We start from the raw sequence: 12,120 nt of genomic DNA, 5'->3' as shown, positions 1-12,120 counted from the left end.
ACTCGACCCGCACAGCTGGTGTATCGTTACCAATAATGTGGAATGATAATCTGGTTGTCTAGTTTGAAACTACTCGATATTGGGTATGCTACTTTGCTCCTGTAAATGGGTAGGCTACTTTGCTAGTTAAAGCAGTCTTGTTGTGTCTGTGTAGTCATAAGGTGATGGCATAGGCCTACAAGGCTTAGAGCTTAGCCTAGAGCATATAAGTAGTAGCTCTACTCCTTTTCTGTAATGGTTACATGTAATCTAGTTATAGTATGCCTTACTGTACACTCAATTTATTCAAATTTGTACTAAAGTGATGATTATGACACTTAAGTTTAAATTCCACAAATTTAACAGTATGTTTTGTTGTTCTCGTTTACAGAAGTCATCAACATGTCCCAAAAGCATAGTGTAATCTTCCCGGGGAAGGGGACTGTTTGCTTCCGGAAGGGGTCCTTGGGCTTTTTGCGGCAGGAGCCTTCAGAAGAGGAAAGAAAAATTAAAAATGACCGCTCATTACAAGACAGGTCAGCGCCAGTCAAAGACGATGTGGCCAGGGTGAATGCCAGGACTGTGGTTTTTAACAGAGGAGGGGATTACACAAACCGGAGTGAAGTGCTTGGGGAGTATATCCTCCAGTTTGGTAAATACAAGGGCAAATCCTTCAGATGGCTGTTGGAGAACGATGTGGGGTACACAGTGTACCTGATCAAGACTGTCCAGAAGGAGAGACACTGGTGTCTTTGTGGCAGAAGGACACCACAAGGACAGTCTTGTCTCCTTTGAGGAGTATGCCCTCAGTTTCGAGGAGATAAGGTCTCTCCTCAAATATGAAGCTGAGCGGTCCACTGCTCCACCACGGCTTTCAGAAGAGGACAACCTGGTTGGCTTTGGTGTCAGAGCGAAAGACACCTGGAAAGAAGTTTGGGACAACAGGGCTGATGGATTTGCTACCTTCATCATGCGCCAGAAGTGTGCAGCTGGAACCAAAATGCACAGGTTGCAAAAATACCTGTTAGACCAGCAGACCAAATCCCTGAACCCCCCCACTCTTCTGACTGCCACACCTCTGTCTCAATCTACAGGTATGTCAGTGTCAAACACCCTTATAAGAAAAACATTTATCCTAATGTAATGTGCTAGTCATAGTGATGTCTGTGTTTTATTTTACAGATGATGACGAGGAGCTTGACAGGGCAATGTTAAGTATTTCTCCCTCCAAATTTATCCAGGGTGAGTTAATTGAAAAATATTTTGTTACTTTTCCTGGTCACTGTGTTTTTGCAAATGATCATGATCAACAGTGAGAATGTTATTTTCATGTCCTCAGATTGACCAGGAGCTGCAGTCACAGGAGCCCCAGCTGTGTCTACAGGCCGAGGTTCATCTCCATCAGAGTGGTGGAAGAGTTCTGAGACACAGAACGCCTCCACCATGACTGAAGGCTTCTTACACTGGTTTATTGTTTTGGCCGTGTTCTGGCCTTGTTCTGATGTCCAATTTTGTTCTTGTGTTCTACTAACAAAAGCAAACGGACTGTTATGTCCAATGCATCATGAATTATCCGGAGGCTAAGGTAAGTCATATGAATTTTCTATAGGAGTTGCATTCAGCAACCCTTTTTGCATGCATTTTAGATTAAGACTAATTAAGACTACTAACATTTAGTTCACTGCATGCTATATACTGTGTGAAATGTTGTTTTGTAATGTCACTTGACTTCCCCTGCTGTGTAAGAAATATTCTTCCCTAAAACCCCCAATTTGAGGAGATGGGGACATGACAATCAGGTTAGGAAAGTGACTATTACATACATCTAGTAATATGGTGGAGAGTGACTCAGTATGTTTTCTTTTACAGTAAGGAGCAAACCCACTGCCACTCAATCAAGGCCTTCTGAAGTCATTTCCGCTGTAGCGTCTGGTCTCTCTTCCCATGGTGAATATCTCCAAATTCACATAGTTCTTCCACCCTCATTCACCACCTAATGTTGTAAATGTCTATTCATAATTTCAACAGGTCCATCTGCAAGTGTGAAGCACCCAGCTCTTGTGAAGCATCCACCCATTCCAAAACAGCTACTGGCTTTGTTTCCGCAGTCTACAGTGAGGCAGGAAGTCCCCCAAAGTATGCATTTTTATCAAGTATTATTTCACTGATTGCTGTCGTAGATGTATGGGTGACCCTGGTCAATGCTATGCTGATGTAACAGGTCTCAGTGGAGCTGGCAGCCAGACCACAGCTGCAGCAGCTACTGCGTCTGCAGGGAAGACAGTGCCTGCATTCCTCTCCGGTAAATAGAGAATTATAATTGTATTATTTATTTGTTGTTGCCAATACGGTAGCTGTCCTCATGAACATGTCATCTATTACATTTCCTTTCTATAGATTCGGCACAATCTGAACCTCATGCTGAAGGATGCAGCTCAGGGACTAGTACTTCTCTTACTGGTAAATATGAAATTGGTTCAAATGTGTAAGATTTCTTCCTGTTTTAATAGGGATTTTGATTCTTAAAATAATAATTTGTATTCTCAGAGCCTCTCTCCTCTCATGAGCTGTCAGCAGTGCCCAGTACACCTCTGCCATCATGTATAGAGGCAACTCAAAGTAAGTGTATTAATATTGTGTCTCTGTGTCTGCCCATGTGAGGCAGAGAAGTGTCACAATCACAAACACAGTGGTATACCTATGACTCAAAATATTGTTTATTATATTCCATCCATTACCAGGCAGTTCAAGCCACCCCAGCTGTCCTCCTCCCCAACTTCCCGGCTATGACCATGATGTGAGCCAGTGGACCTGTTCACAGCAGCAGAAGATATGGATGAAGACGGAGTTGGAATCCATGGGTCTATGGCCGGGCTCTCCTCCTGTGAGCAATCCCATGAAGATGGTGTCATTGTGGCACCTCCCTCCTCAGCCTGAGTTGATAGACAACATCTCGGATCTTCCATCACCGAAATACTTTCACCAACCCCTAATTGAACATCAGCCCAGAGAAGCTACAGGAGAGACAGCATCTATGGCACGCTTTAACAGAGGGGAGTGAGACTGTTAGTGTGCCAGTTGTTACCTTGTCTCCAGCTGTTGTGAATTGTCCAGGAATTTACATCCAAACACCTTAAACCTTTGTCCTGGTAATTCATCACATTCCCCCAAGTCCCCTGCAAACCCCAGTTTCAGTCTAATGTAAAACACCAACTCTCCCCCCTTTGTAATTGTAAACACACTCTGCATAGCTCTTCCTCATCTCTTTGTTTAAGTCAGAAGGGCCCCACCTTAGTCTTCCTCGTCCTGATTCAGACCTTTGTTTTCTTTGTTTATCACATGTCTTTATTCTTGGCCACGCCTGCCATTCATTTTCTCATGTCACATGTCTTTACTCTTTGCCACGCCTGCCATTCATATGTACAATGCAGTAGCCAATCACATCCTCAAAGCGCCGTACCTGTGTTTTGCTTGAATATAAGACTGGGCTCTGACAAGCTTTGAATTCACTTCGCTGACGAACCACTCGTTGTTCAGGAAGTCCTTGCGCTCGTATGTTTTTCACAATAAACCAGACTTAACCTTTTGAGCGAATCTTGGTAAATCATTTTTACTAGAACAGTAATTTCCATAACAATTTGGCGACTCGGGACGGGATCGGCTACTGTGGGGTTCGCCTGGAGTGAACAACGAAGGAAGCCAGACGTGCGGAGCAGTAGCGAGCTCTGGAAAATCTTCTCTCTTTGCGCCTATTGCATTGGTTCGGAGAAGTCCGCCTCGTTTGGTTTCACTCGGCTAAACTCACGGTACGTTGAAAAACGAATCCTTTTATGCTTGGTATTTGCCTTGGTTTCGTTTCAGATTGTGTTGTGGGTCTGGCGTATTGTTGAAAGCAAACTCCCCGGGGAAGGTGGTGGCGATAAGGCGTTGTTTTTTAACAGTGGCAGTTTAGGATTGGTGATATTGCATTGTTCTCTGACTTCGTCCTTGTTTAGGCTACCGGGGTTCTCTTCAGAAGAGGTGTAATTTTGGTTTTGGGACTCGCTTCCTTACAGTTGATGTAGACTACAGTTTAGATTGTTTGTCGGCTCGGCTGTAGTTAAGAAGTGAGAGTGCACTTCTAGAATAACGTTTTGGGTTGCTTTAGTTCGATGTTCCAGAATTAGCACAGAAGGGAACCTGTTGAAGTTCGCAGATAGTGCGATTTCCACAGGGTTGAAGTTCGCAGATAGTGCGATTTCCACAGGGTTGAAGTTCGCAGATAGTGCGATTCCCACAGGGTTGAAGTTCGCAGTGAGTGCGATTTCCAAATGGGTTGAAGTTCGCAGTGAGTGCGATTACCAGCTAATCTCCGGAGTGTCTGTTTTTGTCCCCGAACGGGGTTGTTCGTCTTATGTGTTCACTGTTTGAGCCTCGGCTCTTGATTATTGTTTGTTATGCGCGCCATGGATCCAGGTAAAGTATTGTTTTGTACACTTTTTAGACTGTTAAAATTCTGCTAGATTCCCAGTAGGCTAGCTGGTTGCCTAGGAGACGCAGGAAAACACTGTCCCGGTGATCCCGCCCAAGCCAGAGGGACAACAAAGGACCAGTTGCTGGGTGAGTTAATTAGCGGTTTAATGTGTCTTTGTTTCTTTCGAAATTGTATTCTTTCCCGCCGTGAGTTAACCATAAGGTTTCCTTTCTTAGGCTGCGTCGTGATTATTAGGGATTTGTTTCTTTAAATTTCCCCGCGCACGGCCAAAGACCACATCCGGGTCATACATGCAACATTTTGGGATCACCACTAGGTGTCCCTGTAACACTAGCTATTAAAATATGCTAGAGGATGTAAAGAATTTCTACTGCTAAACGTGTCTAGCCTGAGGAGATTGTTGCGCTCAAGCATTATTCTGCGAGCGTTTGTTGGCAGATTTTCGTTATGTGCTAAAGCATTTTCGATTTCTTACATCCACATCTGACATTTTTTAGTGTTAAATTCTAAGATTCTAAGCAGCTAGAGGTGGTTGAGATGTCTAGGTTAAGGGAAAAGCCTGTTAATTCTATAGACTGGTCTGTTTTTAAGATTTGGGAGAGAGTAGCACGAGAGTGGGTTTTTAGGTCAGGAAGGAAAGATAAGGAGGGTCAGCAAACAGTCTCTCCGCCATTTCCCCAGCAGAATAACTCTGATTTAAAATTAGATTCCCCCCCCCCCTCGACTCGTTGCTCCGTGCTCACACCCAACCAGGCTGTTCTTCCCCATCTTCATGCTCCCGCCATTAGCCACGCCCCTTCTCTCATTTCGCCGCTTTCTACGAGGTATAAGGAAGATTTGGCTAGAGCTATATCTGAGGCTAAGTTTAATTTGGAACAACTGCAAATGGCTAGAGATAGTCTGGAGGGACCGCAAATACAAGCGCCTCTGATACGCTGCCCAAACCCTGTTCCTCGCCCTTCACAAATAAATTATGCAGCTGGTTATGCGGCCTGGACTCCAGAGATTACGGTTTACAGACCCTGGCGCTCTGATGAACTACGTGAAATAGCTAAAACCTTGCCCGATCCAACCAAAGACATTGACGAGTTTGAAAATCTTTTTAACAGTTTAGTTCGTATGTATGAGCCTCACGCAGAGGAAATCGCCATGATCATGAGACAATGCCTTGGGCTAAAATGGGTGGATGTGAAACATCCGTTTGACATTACATTGCCTTTTAATCATGCCGATTTTTCTGACCAAAACACTGCGCTGTTGAACAGAATCAAAACTCGATTCCCTAAAAAGATGGATTGGGACCGTATCACATATTGCAAACAAAATTCCGATCAACAGTTCGAGAAATTTTGGGAACGACTAGAATCAGTTTTCGCCGCACACAGTGGCATGGACAAAGCGAACGCCGATTATAAAAAGATTTTGAAACAACAATTGATGAATACCTCTCTCTCCTCTTTGTCCGACCAAGTTAGGTTGATGTGCCACACCTGGGAATCGACTTCTCTCGAAGAAGTTGTTGATCATTTCCGCTATGCGGAGCGTCTTCGTGATCACATTGAAGAGAGGGAGTTGAAAGAAATGAAGCTAGGTGCAGCCAGATTACAAGCTGCTCAGTTACAACAGCTGGACAATCAAACTGCTGGTGCGAGGTGGAACCAACAACGACCACAGTGGCGACAGAGAAACAATAGGAAGCGTTCTGGTAGGGTTAGGCGAGGAAAAAGGTATAATCGAAGTGAAGATAGAGATGATTCATGCTTCCATTGTGGTCAGTATGGCCACTGGATTGAACGGTGTCACAGTTACCGCAAGCTGAATGAAAAGGAAGAGCCTCAAATTTGGGGTCGAGCGCCACCTGCTGGAGTTCCCTTGAACAACCCATAAGGGAGATTTTAACTAGCCAAGAAAGAGAGATTTTTTTTTTAAGGTAAATAAACAGAAGAAGACAGATGTAGCTGAGGACGTAAGGATGTTCTGTTTCTGTGAAGTTCTGTGTTGATGTTTTCAGATTTTCCTGGAGTGCATTGTGTGGGCTACCAAGGAGTGATTGCCCCTCGCCAGCATGAAGCTATGAACTGTGTGGAGTCACGAATGACTTGAGGGTCATTCTTGGTCCAGCATGGAAAGAGGATATGAGACAGCGCTGAGGGCTGTTCTCTTTCGATGGGGCTATCTCTCTGGCCCCCGATTTGCTTTGCTGCTGTGTGATTATTTGGTTATTTGTATGTGTTTAATGAGTATGTTAAATATCTCATGTTTATAGTTTGAGGCACATTCATCGGGCCTGAGTGTTTTTCCTGAGTGTTTTTTTACAGACAACTGTCGTTCCGGGAGTGATGGGTGAATGCCGAACCAGGAGACGGGCACAGGACCGGAGGGGGAGATGGAGGTTACTGGCCTGTTTCCCTACAGATAAGCGATCTGGGGTTCGTGAGATGCAAAGCCAACGCCACGTCACCAACTCACTGTGAGCGACAGATAAGTATGAAACATAGAAGAGACCATTTTGTCCGAAGCAGTGCCCAAATACTCTGTCCTCAAATGCAGAAGAGGGAGGGTTTAGATATACAAATTTTTAGCTATACAAATGAAGCTTTGCTGGAGTTTTTTGATTAGTTAATTGTAAATGAAGCCAATTCATTTTAGTGTCATTTTCTTTGCCTCATCTCTATTTTTATCCTGACTTCAGGAAATTTTTGCTTTCACCCTTAGGGGGTGTTGTTTTGTTGAGACGAGAATATGGTTATTTTATTTTCATAAAATCGTGAGAGAAATGCTAGAGCCAAACCCAATTGCCTTGATCATGACTGGGGACTGGGCGTGTTGAAGTCATTCTAACGCTGCCCCTGATGTCACTGTAGGCTACTGCAGACTGGCTCTAAAATGACACTTGAACAGACACCCTGTTTAAGTTTCCTGACTGAATAACAACATTTTTCCCCAAAGCAGGAGCTTGCGCTTAACCATATTTCTGAGAATCTCCAACAGATTTTGAATAACCGTTCCTGACCAAAGAGGGGAACAGGGAGACCAGACCAGAGGACTCTCTTTTTGCTCTTCTGTTTTGTCTCTGTTTGTCTCTCTCATCTGTGAATCCACAGACGGAGCACTTCATCAGCCTGTACTGGGGGAGCGGGAGCGCCGAGGTGAGCCCTCCAGCAGCACGACCCGGGCCGGCCCTACGTGGAGCAGTACAGGGATGGACCGGGTTCAGTTCAAGAGCCTACATTTCTGACCTACAAGCATCTGCTCCACCTGCGGAGAAAAAGAAATGAAGGAATAAGTGCACATTTCCACCACCAAACTAACCTGTATCTAGGGCCTAATGACAAACCTGTACTACCTCGTTCATGTTTTCATTATGCTTTCAAACTAGCCCACGGGCCAGATCATGTTTCAAAACAGGGGTGACGGAGGATGTTAACAGGTATTGGTATGCACCAGGTTTCACGGTTTTTGAGGAACAAAACTGTGCCAAATGCATCATATGCATGCAAACCAATGTTGGAAAAGGGAGAAAAATGGAACTGTCAGCACATCCTCGGCCAAGTGGGCCATGGGAACATGTTATGATGGATTTTATTGAACTCTCTCCATGCCAGGGGTACAAATATTGCCTGGTATTAACTAATGTTTTCTCCAAATGGACTGAGGTATTTCCTTGCAGGCATGCCTCAGCGTTGTCAGTGGCAAAGAGTCTCCTGAGAGAGATCATTCCAAGATGGGGCCTGCCAACCAAACTCTCTTCAGATCGAGGGAGCCATTTTGTAAATAGTGTCATTCAGGAAATCTGCAATAGCCTACAGATTGACCTTAGAACGCATTGTAGCTATCATCCAGCAAGTGCTGGAATAGTGGAGAGAGCTAATCAAACTCTGAAAGTAAAGCTCACCAAGCTGATGGCAGAGACAGGTCTGTCATGGATGAAAGTTCTACCTCTGGCACTCATGTACATGAGAGGGAGACCGCACCAGACCACAGGGCTGGCTCCATATGAAGTCCTTACTGGTCGACCTATGAAAATGACTAAAACACCGTTTTCCCCAAAATAAGATTAGTCTCATGTCATGTGAAGATGATATGATACAATATTGTCTTGCACTGAATAACATTCTAAAAGATGTCTTCAACAGAGTGAGGACCGCCATTCCTGAGGCTAAGGAGGGGTTCCTGCATCACATCTCTCCTGGGGATTGGGTCCTGGTCCACGACCACAGACGAAGGAGCTGGAACTGGAGGTGGCTCGGGCCGTACCAGTTTCTACTCACCACGCAGACAGCGATCTGAGAGGACTTCGTGGACCCATGCAAGCCATTGCCGACGGGTCCAAGCAGCAGAGGACGGTCCACCAGGGGATCGCAAACACCAGGAGATCAGAATGCAGCTGAACCAGAGGGCTCAGAGGCCAAAACCATGGGCCATCACACTGTCCTCTCCTCTGACGAGGAATCGGAGGAAAAATGACCTTGCTGGTCACCTCCTCACAAGATGCACCACACACGCACACACACCTGCACACACTAACATTGAACATAACTGATTTCAAGCAACGCGACATTGAAGTTGCGATCTAGAAGAGAAGACGCCTTGCATTCCCCAGATGACATTCTCCTCTGATGAGCAATCGGACTGCACCTCTAATCGCACACACTGGAACCTACATTAAACATTCAGAGACGCACACATGGAATCTATGTTCCATAGGACATCACATGCGATTATTCACAAGAGTGAATGAACTTTGAAATAATCTGAAAAATATCATATTTGTTTACAAGAGTTACAATGGTTGAAACATGAGTTGATAAATAAGTTTGGGTTTTTCCTCTAAATTGACCAAGAGGTTTTTTGCCCCTCTTACACTGGTAACCATTTTATCTTTTTTGCCTTGTAAAATCAAGTTTTTTGGTGAATGGTTGTCCACTCTTAGACTATAAATAGTATATAATCATGTCATCTTTTTTATCTTGTTTCCTGTCAAATTTCTGAAACAAGGGGTTTTGGTGCGTGATTTTGCACGTGGAAAGAAAATAATAAAAAAAGAAAAAAAAAAGAATTTTTTTTTTTTTTTTGCTCCACCTAGTGGAGAGATTATTTCCTTTCCACATGTATAGCATAGCTGACTGTTTACACTGTGTTTGGATTTTATATTTTATTTTTGTGTGCCTGTTCAGGCACAAATGAGGGATTGTCCAGGAATTTACATCCAAACACCTTAAACCTTTGTCCTGGTAATTCATCACATTCCCCCAAGTCCCCTGCAAACCCCAGTTTCAGTCTAATGTAAAACACCAACTCTCCCCCCTTTGTAATTGTAAACACACTCTGCATAGCTCTTCCTCATCTCTTTGTTTAAGTCAGAAGGGCCCCACCTTAGTCTTCCTCGTCCTGATTCAGACCTTTGTTTTCTTTGTTTATCACATGTCTTTATTCTTGGCCACGCCTGCCATTCATTTTCTCATGTCACATGTCTTTACTCTTTGCCACGCCTGCCATTCATATGTACAATGCAGTAGCCAATCACATCCTCAAAGCGCCGTACCTGTGTTTTGCTTGAATATAAGACTGGGCTCTGACAAGCTTTGAATTCACTTCGCTGACGAACCACTCGTTGTTCAGGAAGTCCTTGCGCTCGTATGTTTTTCACAATAAACCAGACTTAACCTTTTGAGCGAATCTTGGTAAATCATTTTTACTAGAACAGTAATTTCCATAACAGAATCCATGTGAACCTGCTGCAGCCACACCTTTAACTGAGGACGCCATCGAGAACATTGTGCTGGGCATCATGGAGAGGCAGCAGCAGCAACAACAACAACAATAACAGCCAGAAGGACGCAAGAAACAAACAGACATGTCTTTCCTGTGGTCAGCTAAAGTCCATGTTTGAAAATGACGGCTCCTCCATCCATTTCTTCTACCAGCAGGGCACTGTCCATTATTTTTACTGCTCCAGTAAGGTTTTTAAAGCCTATGGTCCTGAGGGTCTCACAAACCCCAAAATGCCATTTAAAGACTTTGTGGGGACCAAAAAAAAGTTTCAGCAAGAACTGGAGGACACAAAGAAGAGGGTGGAGGAGAGAGGGCAGAAAAAGAGGAAGAGGTCTGACACCCTGCAGCACACAGGTCGTTTGTGCCGTTTTTGTCACATGGCATTAAAGCAGGGCCCAAACAGTCCTCATGTCCACACAGGCTTCCCTGGTGTTGCAGGGACGTACATTTACTGCCCAGCTAAGGTCTTCTCCTTGTACAATGACCAGGGCATGGACAAGGAAATGACCTGGAAAGACTTTAAGGAGTCTGTTTTTTACCTCAAGGAAAAACAGAGATGGGAGGTGGAAAAGGGGAAATGATTGGTGTGGGCGATACGTCTTCCTTGTAAATAGTTACATTTTCAATGTGTGTTTTCCTATGTTGGCTTCCTTATGTGTGTGTGTGTTCAACTAAATTTTGTAATAGTATTTATCATTACCATGTGTGTTTGGATGTGTACATTTTTTTAGAGCCTAATAAATGTGTACTTTTATTGATGTGTCATGTGTCTACTGTATGCACTGTTTTGTTCAAAGTAAAACATACAGATGGCATTGACAATGACTGTCTTACTTGATATTCACCTGCCTTACAATGCAGATTTGAGAACTGCAGAAAATAGGATCAGAAGATCAAACAAAAAGGTATAATAGTTAACAATGAACTGATCTGGTTGTTTTTCATAGTGCAATAATATAGCATATGATTTATATATAATACCACAGAATCCAGATTGAGTGTTATTATATCTGTGAGAATATTAATATGATATCTCCCTGATGGGAGATCATACCCTGGTCTCCAAGCAAAGAAGAAAAAGTGCACTGTGCTGATTGGGTGAAGAGGATGATCAATACTGCCCACCTTTGCCATCACTTATGGTAAAGACAGTTCAAATTAGTGCAAGCATAGTGTCTGTGTGTGCTCGTGTGAGGCAGAGAAGTAAGTCACAAACACAGTGGTATAACTATGACTTAATACATCTATTATTTTCTGTCCAGGTCAGCCATTACCACGCAGTTAAAATATCTATTCAAATATCTACCATAATCAATATTAATTTTTTCACAATTCACAATTTCAAAGCACACCAACAACTGGAAACGTTTAGGGAAGTTTATAAGAAATGCACAGAATGATGTACCGGTATTTTTCAGAAATAATGAATGAAGGAATTATTAACTTAACGAACAAATGAATGAATTGATGTAGTGTATCCTCTGTGAAAGCATAAACAGTTAGGCCACAACAAAGAACACTCAGAGGAAAAGATGTGGCAAGTGTGACAAGTTTTAATTTCTTAACCCCTTTCACATTCAGACAGATGGTTGGGTATACATAAGAACAGATGGTTGGGTATACTGTACATAAGAACAGATGGTTGGGTATACATAAGAACAGACAGATGGATGGGTATACATAAGAACAGACAGATGGTTGGGTATACATAAGAACAGACAGATGGTTGGGTATACATAAGAACAGACAGATGGTTGGGTATACATAAGAACAGACAGATGGTTGGGTATACATAAGAACAGACAGATGGTTGGGTATACATAAGAACAGACAGATGGTTGGGTATACATAAGAACAGATGGTTGGGTATACATAAGAACAGATGGTTGGGT

The 12,120-nt window shown here is 43.4% G+C and overlaps 1 long non-coding RNA gene across 1 annotated transcript; it reads left to right on the top strand.

The window, feature by feature from the left end:
* The first annotated feature begins 967 nt into the window (after positions 1-967).
* On the top strand, positions 968-2,110 carry LOC311316574. Its single transcript, XR_014630718.1, has 4 exons — positions 968-1,073; positions 1,162-1,221; positions 1,319-1,926; positions 2,008-2,110. It is a non-coding gene; the product is annotated as an uncharacterized lncRNA (long non-coding RNA).
* The last annotated feature ends 10,010 nt before the right edge of the window (positions 2,111-12,120 follow it).

Source organism: Borostomias antarcticus (genome assembly GCF_949987555.1).
Source record: "Borostomias antarcticus genome assembly, chromosome: 1".
Classification (NCBI taxonomy): Eukaryota; Metazoa; Chordata; class Actinopteri; order Stomiiformes; family Stomiidae; genus Borostomias; species Borostomias antarcticus.
The sequence above is the reverse complement of the archived record's forward strand: the minus strand, read 5'-3'. Positions and strand labels throughout refer to the sequence as shown.